Here is a 6,374-nt window from a genome sequence, read left to right on the forward strand (position 1 = left end):
AAAAAAAAAGAAAGAAAAAGAAAGAGTAGTTCAAATTGTTGGGCTTGAACAGCTGAACTTCCTGTGTTGTTGGCTGCCATGATGTGGGTAGCTCTCCCCCCAGTGCTCCTTCCTCCTTTCCTAAGCGTGACTTGACTGTGAGCTTGAAGAGTGTGAGGTTACATAGAATGGCCATAAAGTACCTTCAAGGACAACGCTAAGAACATAATGAGAGAGTGGACTAGCATTATAGTCTCTAAATCTTCTAGTCGCTCTTTTTATAAGCACTACCTGCCCTCACTGGGCTAGATGACATGGTTACAGAAATACCCTCTGTACCCTCATGAAGCACCAGTCCAGTGACTGAGCATCCATGGACACAGCAGATAACTTAAGTAAAAAAAATGATCTCAAAATTACAGACTAGTTTTTCTCCCTGTTCTTTTTGTTTTAGCTGAAGAGTTAAATGAAGCGGGGTACTATGCTATCATTCTGTAAAACCACTAGGCACTGACTCTGCATACTATATAGGAAGTCAACCTGTAGATGAAAGCTAATAAGATAGAGGCAGGTAAGCATGCTAGGTACCTCTCAGGTGGTTGCTCCAGGTGGCCACAGCAGTCTGAGGTGCCCAATGAGCTTCTCAAGGAGCAAGGACATGTCAATCACCCGCTTCCAAAGAAGGCTAAGTATGTGGTTAACTGCAGAGACTTTGTTCAGCTCAGCAGAAATAGACCCAGTTTGTTCAAACCAACAGAGAACACACCGAGCCTATTCTCATTCCCTGTACTGACTAAGATAACTTTAAATAAATAATAAATACATGCCTCAAGAGTTTGAAGCAATACCTTACCAGCCTAAGACAGCTGTCGGTCCAGCCTTGTTTGTCTGTGTCGGTTTGCCTACATCTCCCTACTCCCCCCAACGCCCCCCCACCCCCAAAAGAACCACTCCCTGCACAGTAGCACAAGCCACAGTAGAACCTGGAAGTTTCAACCCAGTCTCATATCCCATACATTAACATCACATTGCTGATAGCAATGTATCTCATGTGTTTATTTATTAATGACAATTGTTTGCATTCCTCAAATACCTTACTCATCCAGATTTAAGTATTAGGAGGTTAGATCAATATCAGTATTTGGAAGATGGTCTTTCTCTAAAGTATGAAAAGGGATTCCACAAAACAACGCCCCAATGCCTACCTCCCATCAAGTGCTGTGCTTGGGTCTCACTGTATGAGATCCTCAATGGTTTGTTCATTTAGAAGACTACTCTGACAGACAAGGAAATGTCTGGCGGAAGGAAGAAAGCGATGAGTACATCACTTCACAAAGCATAGACACATGCTAACCAGCTCTGATTTCCCTAAGAGCTCATTGTGAAAGCTTTATCCCTGCAGCATTTATTTTGTTTGCCTCTGATGCTTGTGGGTATGGTGTATTTATAACTCTGCAGCATGTATTTATAACTTAAGAGTAAAGTAGAAGGTCTTTGTATGTTCTAAAATTACTTCTTTCGAAGTTCAAGGGCTCTTTCCTTCAGTTTTCCCGTTGGAGAATCTGGTAAGCCATTCCTGATGGCACATTTTCAAAGAATGTAACTGGGCTCCTGGTCCATCTTCCTTCCATAATGCTCTCCCCTACAGTAAACACTTCATTCTCAGGTCATTTTGACCTGAGTCAAAGCCTCAAGTCATCATGAGGCTTTTCCAGACCACTTCTAGATTTTTACAATTTCAGTGATGTTTTGTTGCTAGGAATGTAGGTGATAAGCATGTAAGATGTGGACTGCCATGATTCTAAGTGTCTTCATGTTAATGTTGACATAAATTTCTAGACTTCAGTATCTCACACAACCTTATATCATCACTGTGCATTTTTATCCAGATATTCCCATACCATGTGATGCTTCTTATCTCAAAATCAAACCATGAATGCGGAACAAACATCCAGCTGGCACATTCCTTCGAGAAGCTCTGTCCACTGCTCCCTTCTCTTCTCTGAGTTTGGTTTTCTGTATACGATCCACTTGCTCACCCGGAAACAAAAACTAGCAAACCCAACCATGTCCTCCCTCCCTTTCTTCCTGCAAACAAGTAAGCAATGAACTCTCCCCACCCCTCAAGTCATCTCCTTAACAGTTCACCACTTCGCTGGATCCCAGTCTTTGTTATAGCCTGCTAAAGCTCCCTCCCACCCCTCCTCCACACTGGGTCTGTCTAAATGCAGGACAGGGGAAACATCCCCTCCCCCCAGCTAAAGTGTAACTAACGGAATGGAGGAATAGACAGGCCTCTTAAGCTAAATAAATTCTAGCAATTACAGGTGTCTTCATGTGAAGAACTTAAATATACAGCTTTTGACATTTCATATGTCATAAAAGCCAGTTGAAAGATTTGCATTTAGGGACTAATTTCTCTGAAACTAGACCTCACAGTATTGTATATGACTTACCATGGTACTTGTGAATAGGAAGGACATAGTAAATACCCAGTGGTCTTTACTCTGATAACCCCATGAGAAATATCCCACCATCTTCTGGGTCATACTTTATGTAGATTCCTGATAGGTGGAAGCTTGGATAATTTTATGGATTTTTTAATGAATGGATGGAAACCACATGGTGGACTTAGAAGGAATGGGACAGAGTGTATGGTTTTTAGGAGGTAATAATCTTTGGGGACTATTAATGATCTCGATGGTCTGTGGGTGAGTAGTCTATAAAATTCATATCAATTTAACAGTGCCATAGATTTAGTTAAGTTATTGACTTCTAGAAATAGCTATTTCTATTATTCTTTAATGGGTCTTTGTAAAATACAACATTTTCATTAAGAAAAACTTTAAACGAAGAAAGAAAATTGTGCTCAGCAGGGCCTTTGATCTTACACTGAATTGATCAGTTTCACATAATCTTAATCTAGTCTGGAGGTTCATCATCAGCCTAGAAGTCCTAAAAGAAAGAGTTTCTTCTGAGTTTTTGTCTTAAGGCTCCAAGTGACAGGTACAGCGCCAAGTGGGATGTGTGGAGAGGGAGGTGGGATTCCCTCCTCAACGTGATCAGGCCATGCACCGCGTTCAGTGAGTTGGGAGTAAACGTGAAATTCACAAAAACAAATGTTGACACAAACGTACAAAGCCTGTTGAATCTAATGTTCTAAAACATGTAATTAGCCAACAAGCAGACTTGATCCACACCCCAATTTGGAAGAAAAAGTCAAATATAGACTGTTTTGTTTTTTTCTACAAGATGATTCTGAGTCAATTGCTAGTTTCAGAGGCCTTGGGTTTATTTGTATGGTATACAGATAAAGTAAATATAAAGTCTGAAAATGTCAAAAGTTCCTTACCGTTAACAAGAAGCTTGTTGAAATAGAGGGGTAATAAAAACAGCTGTCCTTCTCAGATGACTTGGTTTCTTAAGGAATCTGAAGAAACACAGACATGTGACCTGTGGTTTGAGAAATGCCCAAATAAACTTCTCCAGCATGTTTGGATTCAAACTTGGCCTACAGCAATCTGCATTTTCTGCTTCAAACGTGGATCATGAAAAGATTCATATGCATCTGTCTCCTGCCTGGGTTTCCAAAAGTCAGCATGTTTTCCTGTCTTCCAGCTGCATTGGCTCAGGGTAGCCTATAAAGAGTCTGCCAAAGCCCACACCCTCACTTACCAAGCTCTTTGGTACCTGTTTCCAGACTTTGCTTCAGAAGGAGAATGCATAGGCTATACAACTTCTTCCAGGAATGCTCAGCAATTCCCCTTTGCTGTTTAGAAACAGAAAGTCTCTATTAATTTAAATAAAATGCCCACATAGAGCATATTGTTTAAGTTGAGAATGGCCCCTATAGGCTCCTATACTTGAATGTTTGGTTTCCAGTTGAAGGACTATTTAGGAAGGATTAGGAGGTGTAACCTTGTTAGAAGAGGTGTGTCACTGAGGGTGGGCTATGAGGTTTCAAAGTCCATGCCAGGCCCAGTCTCTACCTCTCCAGCACCATGCCTGCCTGCATGTAGCCATGTTCCTTGCTGTGATGATAATGGATTGACTCTCTGAACTGTAAGCAAGCCCCCAATTAAATGCTCTTTTTGATCATTTGCTTTGGTCATGATTTCTCTTCATAGCAATATCATCCTCCAAATATCATCCTCCAAGAAATTCAGCAACATCTATCAACTTCTTAAAGTCAAAGAAGGTTCTGGAAAGACAGCAGAGAAGGAAGCATTACTTGAAATTTGCCTTCACACAAAGAGTAATTAGATAAGAAAGACCAAAATTCTTGGTAAAATTTATGATAAAATATAGATTGTGGTGATATTTTATTTGTATACCCCAACAAAGGTTACCTGGGGATCAGAAGAAAAAGCCAGCCACTATATTAAACATAGACGGCAGGCAGTGGTAGCACACACCTTTAATCCCAGCATTGGGAAGGTAGAGATCCATCCGGATCTCTGTGAGTTTAAGGCCACACTGGGAACAGAGCCAGGTGTGGTAGCACATGCCTTTAATCCCATAGAGGTCTGGAGGTCTGGACAGGCGGAAAGAGGAAGTGATGTAGCTGGGCGGAGAGAGGAAGTAAGATGGCAGGGCACAGAAAGGTATATAGGCATGCATAAGTATACAAGAAGTAGCGCTCTCTTGGGCTGAGGAGTTCCTAGAGGTAAGACGTGGCTGGCTTGTCCTCTGATCTTTCAGCTTTCACCCCAATATCTGGCTCCAGGTTTTTTATTAATAAGACTGTTTAGCAATCGTCTTACAACAGATCATGGGACTGGAGAGATGGTTTAGTGTTTGAAAACACTTGCTGCTCTTGCAGAGGATCATTGTTCAGTTCCCAGCACCCACATTGGGGAGGAGGGATCACAGCCACCTTTGACTCCAGCTCAGGGAGATCTGATACCTTCTGGCCTCCACAGGCACCCATGCACATGTACATACAGAGAGAGAGAGAGAGAGAGAGAGAGAGAGAGAGAGAGAGAGAGAGAGAGAGGTACACAAATAAATGATAAAATAAATCATCTGTATATACATATATATTTTATAACATTAGCATAGACTTCAAAACATTAGCAGAAGGGGAGAGGCACAGAGCTGTACAGGAAGAAGCCACATGGAAGAAGGATGGGTCTAGCGGAAGAGGAACAGGAAAGCCCCCAAGTGGCCAAGACAGTTGCTGGGGAACATGGGCCAACATGGTAACAGCAGCTGGATGCGGAGGGATTTTGATGTTTTTCTGGTGGGTGAGAGCATGGAGCCCACAGTGATAATGGAGGGGTGAAGCGGTCTCTAGTCCCTAAGGACTCTTGAAACTGAGAGGCCAGCACTCCCCATTAGGGAAGCAGAACTAAATCCGAACTGGATTGTGGCAGCAGAGATGAAGGAAGAGAAGCCAGGGCAAAGAACAGAGTCGGGAAACCTCAGGCCTGCAAACACCACACACACTACAGGGCAGGACCCTGTGAAGTCAGCTTTTCTGACTTCAGAGCCACACCTTTCAACTAAAGCATGTCTTCTGCTAAAGGGTCAAGACGAGTTTTACATAGAAATAAATAGCAGAAAAGGATCAGGGTCAAGTTGCATAAAAGCTTATTCATAGAGAGAATAGGGAGCTAAATAAGGTTAAGTCCTCACACAAGATCAAAACCGTAACCTACCATTTCAAAACGGAAGTGAAAAGCATTAGGAAAGTTATACACACATGAAAGGCGAATATAAACACAATCTGAAAACTTACAAAGGATGGGATAGACCTTGGGAAAGAACTCAAGAATTAAAGGAAATTTTTTAGTTCAGAAATAAAACTGAAAAGGAACACAAGAGCAAATAAACACAACTCACACATTAGGTACACAAAGGTAAAAGAAAAGGAAAATTTTAAAAATGAAAATAGAGATTCAAAAGAGGGCTGGAAAGGTAACTCCGAGGTTCAGAGCACTGGCTGCTCTTCCAGAGGACCCGAGTTCCCTTCCCAGCAGCCACATCAGGCAGCTCACATCCGGCTGTAACTTCAGCTCCAGGGGGCTCTCCCACGCTCTACTGTCCTCTGCACACACGTGGCATAGCCCCACGCAGCCACTCACACATACACATAAACAACAAATGAGTTTAAAAACTCTGTTTTAAAAGATGTAAAAGAAATTAGCAACTACTGGTGAGAGGAATAAATCTAACATATAACTATGGGAGTCCCGAAAGTATAAAACCACAGAAAGCGCGCAGTATAAACATTCTTTGCCACCCCCCATGCTTCACGCGTACTTGTTTTGAGCCAAGGGTCTCTCACTCTAGCCTGAAATTCACTATGTAGCCCAGGCTGCTGCAGTATTCCTGCTTCAGCCTCAAGCATGCTGAGATTATAGGTATGAACTTTTATACCTGGGTTCAGGGCA

This window comes from Peromyscus maniculatus, chromosome 22, assembly GCF_049852395.1.
Source record: "Peromyscus maniculatus bairdii isolate BWxNUB_F1_BW_parent chromosome 22, HU_Pman_BW_mat_3.1, whole genome shotgun sequence".
Classification (NCBI taxonomy): Eukaryota; Metazoa; Chordata; class Mammalia; order Rodentia; family Cricetidae; genus Peromyscus; species Peromyscus maniculatus.